Source organism: Lathamus discolor, chromosome 6, assembly GCF_037157495.1.
Source record: "Lathamus discolor isolate bLatDis1 chromosome 6, bLatDis1.hap1, whole genome shotgun sequence".
Taxonomy (NCBI): domain Eukaryota; kingdom Metazoa; phylum Chordata; class Aves; order Psittaciformes; family Psittacidae; genus Lathamus; species Lathamus discolor.
Window position 1 is genome coordinate 51,473,966 of NC_088889.1, and position 12,190 is coordinate 51,486,155.

General features: G+C 40.2%; 1 protein-coding gene across 9 annotated transcripts in view; it reads left to right on the top strand.

Moving 5' to 3' along the window:
• Window positions 1–12,190, top strand: part of TSPAN4 (tetraspanin 4) — a 470,914-nt gene that overhangs the window by 205,191 nt on the left and 253,533 nt on the right. The gene's annotated exons all lie outside the window — the stretch shown is intronic.

The window sequence follows — 12,190 nt, forward strand, 5'->3', positions numbered from 1 at the left end:
CATCTTGACCAGCTACTATTCTTGTACCCTTCAGACAGCCATTAGCTGTCTTGTTTTAGAACCGGAACTGATAACCCACAAAAAAGTGGCAGTTTTGAGCTAGTACTGTAACACCTTTCTACCTTGTACTCTGAAAAACACTGTGCTAATCACATGCTACTGAACTTACTGTGTATGCTGGATATGGTTAGGACTCCCAGATGTGTGGCAGCCTAGGTAAATATTAAATATTCTACCGAATTTACCTGGGGAACAGTTGAAGTATGGAAATGCTACACTGAATCAATGGCCGAGTCTCACAAATATAGGAAAGTTTATTGCTTTCTTAGTCTTCCTCTCTAGAAAGCCTGGAGGTGCTGAAAAATGTTTTCTCATAGGCACTGCTACACATAAAAAAAGACTTTATGGTAAGGAAGGCACTTGCTACAAGTCATTCAAGCAAAATAGCATTTTTTTACATGCACTTCAGAATTCAAGTGCCTGAGGAAGAAGAGTATTTTTTTTGGGTCTGTTTTCTGTAGAATGTGCATGTGTGATTCGACTTAGAAAAGTTAAAATGCTGAATATTTATGTTACTGTCTTGTTATGATTATATTTGGTAGTCCATTTCCTCCCAATTTGCATTCTGAGGAGCCAGACTAGAAGCAGTTGCATGAATGTAGTAACACAGGAGATTATTCTTTTCAGAGGGTGCTATGACATTCTTTATTTGTATATATTTTTAAAGAGGTTGCTGACATTTTAGCACTTGATATAGGAGAGTGCAATAAAGAAAGGGGGGCAAGGGAAGAAATGAAGAAGGAAAACCTAGTCTGTGATCTAAGAAAGAATTAAGAGAGAGTGTCTAAAAGAATTTCTGGAAAAAAACCAAAACCCACCACCCTGATTTGATGCATTTTGCATTGTCAAACAAGTAACATGTAACAATAAAATAAGCCAAAATTCAAGCTAAATACATGGGAGGTGGGCTTTGGCACTGAATTTAAAATGTAACATTTTCTGTTGCTGATTGGATGTTTTATTGTTGCAGGGAATTTCGTGTTTCTGTTGCAAGTAGAGTTAAGCTTTCCTGCTAACATATGCGACGCTACCACATGCACACTCTCAGATTTCATTGATGAACAATGTTTTGTGCACAAAATGAGTGCCCTTAATATTACAGTCACATTCAGTTTCAGTAGTTGCACCTCTTTTTGGCAACACGGTCAGATAATTTGTGTATTAAATAGCTATGTTGCAAGGTCTTGAGTTCATGAAGGAAGGCAGTTCTGAGTCAGAGCAACACCCGTACAGTATCATTTTTAAACTGTAGGTCAGAGCAAATGCTTAGGACATGTAGTGATAATTCTTGTATGTCCTGAGTGTACTTAGAAGTCATTGAGCAATATAGCTGCATCAGTGCAAGCCCTAAGCAGAGGCCGAGAGATACTATTTCCAGTTTTGCTCTTTAAAACAGGAGAAAGTGCAAATGTTACGACTTGAGTTTTTCCTTGTTTGTAGTCTGGATTTACATCTTATCCTGGTGAAGTGAGTAAGACTTCTTAAGGCATTGGACATAATGTTGCAATGGTATGAACACAGGTTAAGTCTGCAGTTAGCAACTGTCCTGCACTGTGAATGCAAACCTGGCTCTTAGTACAGGTCTTTGTCTCTCTTGCATGTGCATATTGGATGGAGAGTCTTGATACGGTTTGTGATTACTAGCACTTGATGGTGTGGAAGAAGAGAAAAAGACATACATGTTTGTGGGTGCCTTTTCCTGTTTGTCTTCTGTCTGCATGCAAATGCATAAGGTTTATCAGGCAGTTAGCTTGGGACCTAAGCTAGAAATACACCTCCTTTTTAAGAAGCTCTTCCTTCCTTTCCGCTCCTGCCTGTGCAATATCCCCAGGGTGGTGATAGGAAGTGGCAGCAAATACATCAGGTGTCAGATCAGGTGCCTCGCTTTCTGTTTAAGCAGGATCCACAGCCTGGCTGTGTTTCTCGGAGAGTAACAAAAGGACTTGGAGATGCTTCTGAGTTTCTGTATTATAACTGCTATTCAGAATAATTTGATATTCTCTCTGAAAATTGAAGCTATAAAATTGATTAATTGGTTTCACATTCATTTTTCTGTTGGTCTTCAGTTGCATGGACTGTTTAACACCAATGATTGATAGTTTCATTATAACTCTTCTTCTATAAGCACATAGAATCTTTATGAAAAATTGATTTGGGATTTCTTCATTATGCCTAAAAATGTCTTAAAAGATGCCTTGCATGGTGCTAATTCTCAAAAGTCAGATGAATAGTGTGGATTTTCTGAGACAACAAAAATGTTAACATTTGACACCCTAAATTGCTACTGTTTTCATTTGTTTCCCCTCCTTCCTCTTCAGTAATTGTCGTGGTGACTGCTGCATTACTTTTGGTGATTTCTTCTTTTGACACCAAAACGCCATTTGTGCACCTTGTGTAGGGTTTGTGGGTTTTTTCTAGTGTTTTCTTGTTGTCGTTGGGTTTTTTTTTTTACTATTGATCCCAAGCTGCTGCTGCATAAAATCAAGGTCAGAGGGGACTGGTTTAAAATAAATATTTTAAGCTGTTAATTTAGACGAGAATCAGCAAATATCGAGGTCCTCACAGATGGCCTGGTATTGCTACTCCTAGACACTTCTCTGCCCATGCCTCAAATCACTATATAAACCAATGAGTTTAGCTGGGAGAATGGTGAAGATTTCTTGTCTGGTATTGGCGGTCTCCAGGGGAGCGTGGTTAAAAGTTCAGGGAGGTTATCTTGGCTCTTCACCCTCTGGTTTTCAAACAGCTAGCTGAATAAGGTATTAAAAGCAGAAGGTATTATCAGAGAGCCTCAGGCTTGTATTACTGTAGGTTTTGGGGTTTTTTGTCCCTTTTGAATTCTATTTGGCAGTATACAAGGAGAACTTTAAATATTCTGCTGGAAAGGAATGTGTTTTATACCAGTCTTGTACACTTTCTCTTATTCGTAAGAGCCAATAATTTGGGGCATTGTCTGTTCTTGAGTTGATAATAATTTAGCAGGTGGGAAACACGTACTTCCTAATTCTTCAGTGAAAAGTGATAGAAATTGTGAAGCTACTTACATAGGGTTTTTGTTAGCCAGGCTTACTCTCACTTGGCTTTTGTAGTTGATGGGGTATCTGGTGTCTCACTGCAAATAAAAGGGACTTCTGGAGAGTCAGCTCATTGCAGAAATAGCAGGCTGTTCACTGAGAATAATCTCTCATAGAGACAGAAATTCACAGCAACAGCATTTCTTCTGCTTTATTTCTAACAGCGCTAGGCTAAAGTGGCTCAGCCTTCTGGACATTAAAAACATGTATTGCTCCTTTATTTGTTTAACACCTTTTCTGAGCTTTACATCCTTGATAGCAGATCTGTCCCACTCAAGGTATGTTTCATATTCTTCTACCCACTCTAATTGTAGCTTTCTCAGTCCCCAGAGGGTATCCTTCATTGCTGTTATCCTCATACTGCCCTTAGACTTTCTTATTAGACTCTTGGTGAGTATGAAACAACAAAGGATAGAATCCCACTACAAGGTCTTGCTTGAACGGACCAGACCCTTCAGAGCTGCAGAATCAGTTTGCGTGATGACAGAGGTTCTCAGCTGTGAGCAATGTGAGAAATATTCCTGTAATTATTCCATTACTTTTCCATAAATGCAGTCTCTCCAGAATGCCAATTGCCACAGCTTTAGGTATATCTGGTCAAGAATTTGTCTTTAAGTTACATGTAGCAGTAAGATTACTCCAGGTATATGTGGGTACTATAGATTCCATTGCAGCTGCTCTTTGATGGGACTTTATAGGCATTGCTGCCCCTAAAACTCACTAGGAAACTTAGGTTTTGACATCTGCTGCTTAGTGGTTATCATAACTGTCTTCCTATGAACTTGGCAGTCTCACTCTTTGCATGCTATTTCTTCCCTTCTCCTGAAAACTCTAGATGGCAGGGACCATTTTTAAATATAAGATGAGATACTGTTGAGATGTTAATTCTTACCTAAGCATCCACAGGTTAAGAACTAGTAGTTAACTGCTGGTGGTAGTTCTGTCAGATTTGTATTGTGCATCCTGTGTTTTAACCACATATTTCTGAGAAATGCCTGCAGTTAATTTTCATTGCCTAAAGCAACATATGAGCAAGTTAAGAACCTGCAGACCTACCAGCTTAGGTATTTGAACCCCTTATGTATGTCCAGTTACACACTTGCTTGTGGACCTTTCTCTGCCAAAGTGCTTATATATAGATTATGCAAAAAAAGAACAATTAGTTCTTTCTTATTATTATTCATTCCTCCACAGAAGGCTAGATTATATTTTTTACTTCTAGAGTACACTTGTTGTATCCCATAGGTTCAAAACAGCACAGTTATGAAAGTTTCAAGTGGTCGGTATTCTCTGTATAGTCTTGCAAATTTAGTTCAGGTGTCTAGCTCTGATTTGTTGCAAAAATATTGATTGAAGGCAGTTCTGTATTTCAGGTGTTCTCTATAAAAAGTCATTGTTATCTGTACTGTGAATTTTTTGGGGGGTTTGCCTTGGCTTTGTGTTTTCCAGTGATTTTGTTCAATATGTAGTGATTTTTATTCGTGTCTGTAGTCTGTCAGTTAGCTGAAGATATTATGTATTTGTTAAATGCAGGCTGGGGTTGGTGGTGTACAAGACAAACCATATAGACAGATATTGCTTAGAGCTAATCTTCTCTCCTGGAGCAAAGCATTTCTGAGGAATTTCTAATTTTGACAACTGGGATCAAATGTCTGACTTCTGAGGGCTGACAATAACACCAGAGGCTAAGCTGCTTTGTCCTGTTGATAGCAACTGCTGAGCTTAAAAACCACAGTAAATGCCAGGGAACCATGCATCTTAGCTGGTTAGGTTCAGGGTGTGTGTGTGTGTGTGTGTGTGCGTGCATGTGTGTGTTCAGGGTAAGGCATTAGCTTTAGAAGTCTCTACGGGGCAGAAATGCTGTGGCTGCTCAGGGGTAAAAATAGTTCTGGGTTGTCAGTGACCGCATTCCATGGCTGGAGCCTGAAATCATGAATCAGGGCTCAGCTCTCTGTCTGTGCGAGACCAACTGTGAGAGCTCTGCAAGCAGACGCAGGAGGGGAGCAGCTAGCTGAGATGAGTCTGAGCCCAGCACCACTGATACTCTGGGAGGGACCTGTGTTGCTTGTACACTCTCAGCAAGGTATTGTACATTAATATTTTGATTTGCAGTGGGAGTGTAGTTACTTGAGTGTGAATAATTAAAAATCCACTGAACCATGCAAAATTTCCCATTAAACCAAAGATGACTTTTTGAAAGTGTCTGTTCTGTGCAAATTCAACTTCACAGAGGCTAGCAGCTTCATACCTTACAAGCTTCCAGAAACCTGGGATGATACATTGTGATTGGAAGGGCATGCTGCTTGTTGCCACCTGAACACTTTTTTGTGTGTTTGTCCTTGTTTTTTGCTTGGCAGGTTTTCCCCAGAAATTTTCTAGCCTGGAAATTCCTGGGAATTCAGATCCATGAGTAGTTAGTGGTCTTTCAAAGCCTTCCTGCAATAGTGCTTTTCAAAAATGGTACCCGAAACATGGTTGCTTAACTCAAAGATCTCTTTAAAGCTTTAAACTCTGTCAGTGTTGTGGCATGAGGTCTGTGAAGATTTAAATCCCATTTTGGCAGAGTTCACATTGTTATCCTCAGTAGTTTAAAATGTGGCACAGTTTAATGAAAGAGTTGTACTTACAGTCTTTTGGCTTACAACATTTTGTTGAAAGTGTTCCTAGGATGCTGCCGAAGTTTTTGTGATTAACTTTACCTTTGGATGCAGTAAACAAAAAACTTTCTGGTTGGGTTGTGGGCTGTTCGGGTTTTTTTACTTATTTGTCTCTGAGACATTTCAAATATGTATCCTCCAGGCCACTACTAGTAGCACCTTGATGTTCCTGGGTGTGCCCAGTGAGTTGAATGATCCTCCTTCCAGAATGAGCTGCTAGATTTCGTGTTGCTAGAAGTACCCATGCCAGCTGCCTGTGCAGATTGTCTGTTCCATTAGTGCTGATGACAAAACTGTGCAAAACCACACGCAGTAACCTCACAGCCAGGCACAGCATTCAAGTGCATTCATCTGTTTTCTTTCCAGGCCCTGGGATGCAGCCGCACACCCTTGTTGGACACTCTCAGTGTATCTGCTTGTGCTGATCTGCTCTGTGCTACCCCGTGTGCCTGGCGCAGCTGCAGGCACGTCTTTTGCTTTCCTGCCACTTTACACATAACACAGGCACCTACAGCTGTGCTGTCCCCAGGTACTGCTGAGTGGGCTTGTGTTAGAAGAGCTTGATAGCTCAGCATGGTGCTGTGGATCAGTGATCTTGCTTTAGCAAACCGGTTGCCAAAGGCATTTGCACCTCGTTTCTTTCTCTTATAGTGTGCTGGCACAACTTACTTCCCTGAACATTGCTGATATTCAGAGTAGAGGATACTGTTTTCTCATGCAGCTCCCACATTTTGAGGTTTATCTGTGACAGATAACTGAAGTGAATTTGGGAAATCTCACATGGAATAACAACTTTGTAAAGCGAGAAGCATATTGCTCTAACACCAGGAGTAAAACTGTGGGAGTCAAAATAGTTACATGCAGTAAGCTAAGTCAGTGGGGTGTTAGGTACAGTTACAGAATGATTAGCAAACACCAGGAATTTTTAAATCTATATTGTTTTATTTTACTTGAGACTTCTTAGTGTGTAAGGCACTGGGCTGTTGTGCAGGACCTGAATTCTATTTCAGCCTTGCGGATAGAATTCACTCAGCTAATTTTCTTGCTTTTCAGTTCCCGGACTGTATAATGAGGGTGATTTTACAACAGAGATGTTATGGGATGTTAAGTCTCTTTATTACAAATATAAGTGCTAATGCCATCTTTACCCTTTCAGAGCTGCCAAAATAACTGCCAGTGCACCACTTCTGGGAGACCTGTCCGTCCCACTTCTGAAACAGGAATTTTGTGTTCTCACTAGTGCCATTTTGCAGAGGGTGAACATGGACTGCAGATAGCTCAGGATATTCCAAGAGTTGTGTGAAGTCCGAGGACATGAACAGATGCTGTAATCCTGCCTATCCGTGTCCTGTGTGCTGGCCTCACTGTATGTTCCCCTTTTGGGAGGTTCAGTAAGAGTTACAAATATACTGCAGGACACTAGGTTAGTCATCAGCACTGCACAAAAATAGTTGTATGGGTATTTTAAAGAAGTGACATGGCAAAACTGTTGGTATAATTGTACCAATAGTAGAGCTGCCTAAAATAACAGGAACATGAGAAAGTCCTTTCTAACAGCAGCAGTTTATCTAATGCCATTTTCATTTATTGTGGATAAAGCAATGAGAGGTATCTCAAATATTCGGTCAGTGGTCCCAGATATTATGTGCCCTTTGTGTTAGGAATTACAACACTTCAAACTATGTGCCAGAGTTGTCAGCTAAGGTGAATAGCTGAAGATCTGGCTGTTTGCCCAAGCTGTCCGCATTTAATTACCCTGTGAAACCTCATTAGAGATGAGCTGCACCTGTGATAATAAAAGGGAATTATTTTGAAGGTAGTTCAGATCCCAATTCATAGCTCAATTTTAAAAATGCTCTTTTAGAATCTGAAAGTTCTTGCATCCCTATGTGCTTTGTTACAAGCAGTGCTCAGAGCTGATCTGATTTTCTGAGGGGGCAGGAAATAGAGAAGTTGCATTTCATAGCTAAAATTATATTAACAAATTGGAAAGCCTGAAAAAAAAAAAGGATAAATGCAATATATTTCACTCGAGGACTATTCAACTACATAAGTACAAATAGGCCTGTAAGAGAAGATCTGGAGTTATTGTGGTTCACAAGGTGAATTTAAGTCAAGAATACTGTGTTGTTTAAAAAAGCAAAGCCATCTCGCAATGCAAAACCAGAATATATCACCCATGAGACCTGTGAAATGATCCATCTCTTTGGCACTTAGTACAGTCTCAGCTGGGATGTAGTTCAGATTTTGGGAGCTGCAGTTGGAAGATATGGATCAACCGGATAATTTGATGCACGTGCAGTGAGAATGAACAAGATTAAAAGAAAATTTAAATTGAAGATTGCATGCATTCAAGTTTTTTTGGTAAAGAAGAGGTTGCTAAGGGTATTTAACATTTTGCAAGCATGTAAATGGCTGCTGGAAAGAGGAAGGGAAGAGCTCTTCTTTGTAGGAATGGGGTAAGAAGTAATAGGGTTCAACCACAGATTAGAAGATTCAGGCTTGTTAATAGATGAAGTGTATGTTTGTCTCAGGTGACACAGATATGACCTGTTCTGCTGTCATCCATGAGCTGTTCTGCTGTCATCCATGTCATCCAGAGCCTTTTCAAGTCTCTTCCAATTCTATGATTCTACAGTCCTGCATGATTATGTGCTTTGAGTTGAAAACTAATGTCCTTAATCCTCTGCAGCAATGTGCTCTGTCTCCCAGAGAACCTGTTCCTGCAGCCGGGGCTGATGCTATTATAGATAATAGGAGCTGGGCAGAGGGAAGGGATTGGGTTTATAAGTAACCTTTTAGCAGTTGTAAACAACATGGAGACATGAGTCAGGACTGATTGCTTATTCCCAGTTTCTCATAGTACAAAAACTGTAGGACAGGCGCTTGAATTGTCAGGTGGCAAATGCAAAACAGGGAAGGACTTTTTGCACACCATGTTTAGTTAACCTGAGGAATTTATTGCTGTTAGATGTGTTGGGTGCTGAAACCAACAGGGCAGTATTATGCCAGCAGATCTTTCAAAAGTATTTAAACATAAATATACCAGTTCTAGTTTGATAATTTCCTGAGATGCATGTTGCTGGAGGCTGGGATTATATATCATGGAGGCTACTGCTATGTTTGTGCCCTGCTCTTATACTCTTGGCGTTTCCAAGTGGTGTCTGTCAGAGTCTGAAGGGAGAGATGGGTCCAAAATTTATTGAAGGAGAGTTTTTTCTTTCTCCAGGCTGCAGTGCATAGCCTGTAGAGGAATCTACATGCCTGATAATCAGCACATTTAAAATAGCCTTTTGCCTGAGAAGAGCCATGACTGGGACAAAATCTGTTCCCATCTGAGAAGTATTCTGTCAGCACTCTCACTTCAATCTGAGAAGTGCAGTGGAACAGCTGAGGTGGAGTGGGAAGAGGCAGCAAAGATTCAGTCCTGGGCATTGGGCATTCCCATGTCTTTGCTGGGAATTTCAAGGCATGTACTTCTTAGATTATTTCTGGCCAGAACTTGCTGTTAAGTATCAAGTCTTTGCTCTTAAGGATAATTTAGGAAGTGCCAGCATGAGAGACATTTCTGGGTACAAAGCTTGGCATGGGTTATAGGAAGAATCACAAATAGCCAAGAGGTATGTGGGCAAGGTCAGATAAAAACTGCATAAATGCTATGTGTCAATTTTTTCTTTCACAAAATTGCCATTTCTTTAGCAGGATGATACTATGAATGATCCTAAAATAATTTCTGTATCTGACATGCTGCCATTCTGTTAGGATTATGTGTTGTGAGGACGTGACTGTGTGGGATTGATATGCTAGGAGGTGCCATGCAAACAGCAGACTCTTGGTGCTTTTTTGCCTGTAAGCTTTCCTCTGCCAACACTAAAACCACTGTGTTGACAAGAGTAAGCTATGAATTTTACCTGTGGGGCAAACAATTCAAAGTGTTGACAGAAGAGGATTGAGTACAATGGCAGAGGCTGCCTGCTAAAAGAACACGAGGCCAGGAAAGGCCATGAGAGCTAAGCACTTCTGGTCATGTTCAGCTTGTTACAGAATAGGGTCTGATGGGTCAGCCTGCTGGAGCAGTGTCACTCCCACTACTGTCGGAATATTCCTTGCAGCCGCTGTACAGACTGATAACAAAATGAAAATCAGGCAGAATAATGTCTACATGAGAAGTCCTTAGACCAACAAAATGCAAGCCATTTTGTACCCAATAAGGCATACACTGATATGGAAGAATATCTTCTAGTTCTAGAGCACAATGCCTCGAGCAGTGAGCAAAAAGACTCATGTTTATATTTGGAAAGGTATTGTGGTATCTAGTTCTTATTAGGAAGCTAAAAATAATTTTACAAGCCTGGAACAAAGCTATAGGAGGCAAGAGTCCCTTGAGGGTTGGCTGCATTGTAGGGGCAGAATTACTTGACCTAGAGTAATGCTTGGACATCATTTCAAGTTGAAAATTGCATACTTGTGAAATCCTCCTCAAAACGTTGTTAATATGTTTCTAGGAGTTGTCTCAAGATCCTCTGTTCTATTTTTTCTAACATCATCTAGCCTTTTAAGACAAAGGAAAAAGCATCCCGTAATCTACAGGCCTTGAAAACAGATTCCTCAAATTAAAACTGAAAAAAAAAAAAAGAAAACATCACTTTAACATTTCTTCAGCAGATTTTACTGCAGATGATTCCCAAATCATTTTACAAGTCTCCTGAATTAAAAAGCAGCAACACTTTCAAAAGAGGCTGTACTTTCTAGGTGTGACAGAAAATTATCACACCATGCCAAAGCACTGACCCAACTAATATGGACGTTGGCCGATGTTGCATGGTTTAGAAGCCCCTCATTTAGTGGTTGGCTTCTCTCATCTTTTAGAAATTAATTTTAAATCCTGTTTAATGTAAGCACACGAACAGTACAGAAATCCAAACCCAGTGCACATCCTGCAGAGGTCTTGGAAAGGAGGGCCTGTGGTTGTGGTCAGGTGGAGTAACTACGGCCAGAACTGATGTTGCACAGGAGGGATTTTCATCCTTTGCAGACCTTTGAGCAGCCTGTGAGCTAATTTAAATCACTGCTTTCTTAATTAGTACCTGTAATGGGACCTCATAGTAGACTACTTGGCTCAACACACCTTAACAGCACACCCTCCTATGACCACCCTGGTTCTCCTTGCCTATCCCTGCCCTTAGCAGCCTCTATATCCATTTCGGACTATCTATACCAGAATGCTGTCTAGGACAGCACACAGATGTGTTTTTTTGATAGCAGCTTTGCAGTTGCTTTGTGTATTCTGAACAGCCAAAGCACTCAGGTGAGGAACTGAGTAACTGACCTTTCACATTACTGTCATGTGCCCACCTAAACAAAAAAAATCACCCTGAAGATTGATAAAATGAAATAAATTTAAGAAGAAATAATAGAAAAGGCATTTTTGTGCAGCACTTTTAACTCCCTTGGTAATCCTTGTGGAAGTGATAGATATGCCCTCAGGGTTTGCAGTATATGTTTGGTGTTGCATATACCTTATAATAAACATTCTAGTGGCTATTCTACTGTAGTTATTTCTGAAGTCCCAACTGAAATGTGGGATTTTTCTGAAGGATGTCATACTTGGTGCACACTAATTCCTTCTGAACTTTTGATCCGCTTTGCTGAAATAGAATTTCCCTGCAGAATAATTTGCCTTCCTGATATTGAACTAATAATATGAATGTGTATGTGTTTCCATTTGAAAGGGTTGGTAGCCACAGAGCACAATTCGGTTGTAATAATACTCAAGTTATTATTGTGAAGTACATGTCAGATTGTTTGTTTCTTTTTTCCTGAAGCTGTATTTAATGATGTTTTAAATACAGCAAATTTCCACTCAAAATGAACAACAGCTTCTCTCAGTGAAACACAAGGAAATTGTTCCTTATATTCTCTGTTTCATTACTAGATTTTCTGCAAAGTTTATTTGGATTTTTTTGTCCCCTAGTGCTGTTTTATTGATACCTATGCCAAACCAAAACTCACTGGGCAGGTAAGAAGAAAAATGCGTATTTGTACAGTGACATATTTGCAGTGATGTAATCTTCTTTATGGAGAAATGCCTTTTAGTTCATCTTGTACATGTGTATCCTTAGCAGCAGGTGCCACTGCCAGACAATTCATCAAAGTTAATGTGATTGCTGGGAAATGCTAGGGCCTTTCTTTTTTATTGCTGTGGGAGGTGGTGTAAAGAACTGTGCTTTCTGTGGGAGAGGAAAGAGACTAAGCTGACAAGTCAGAAAGGTGGACTTTTTAATTCTACTTTGTTAAATATTAAGTGTAAAATAACCAAGAGTGTCCTCTGTGAGGCTTGTGGTGGGGAGTGAATGTGGAACACCTTGTCTCAGCAGGAGGTGGGAGCACAAGTTCAGA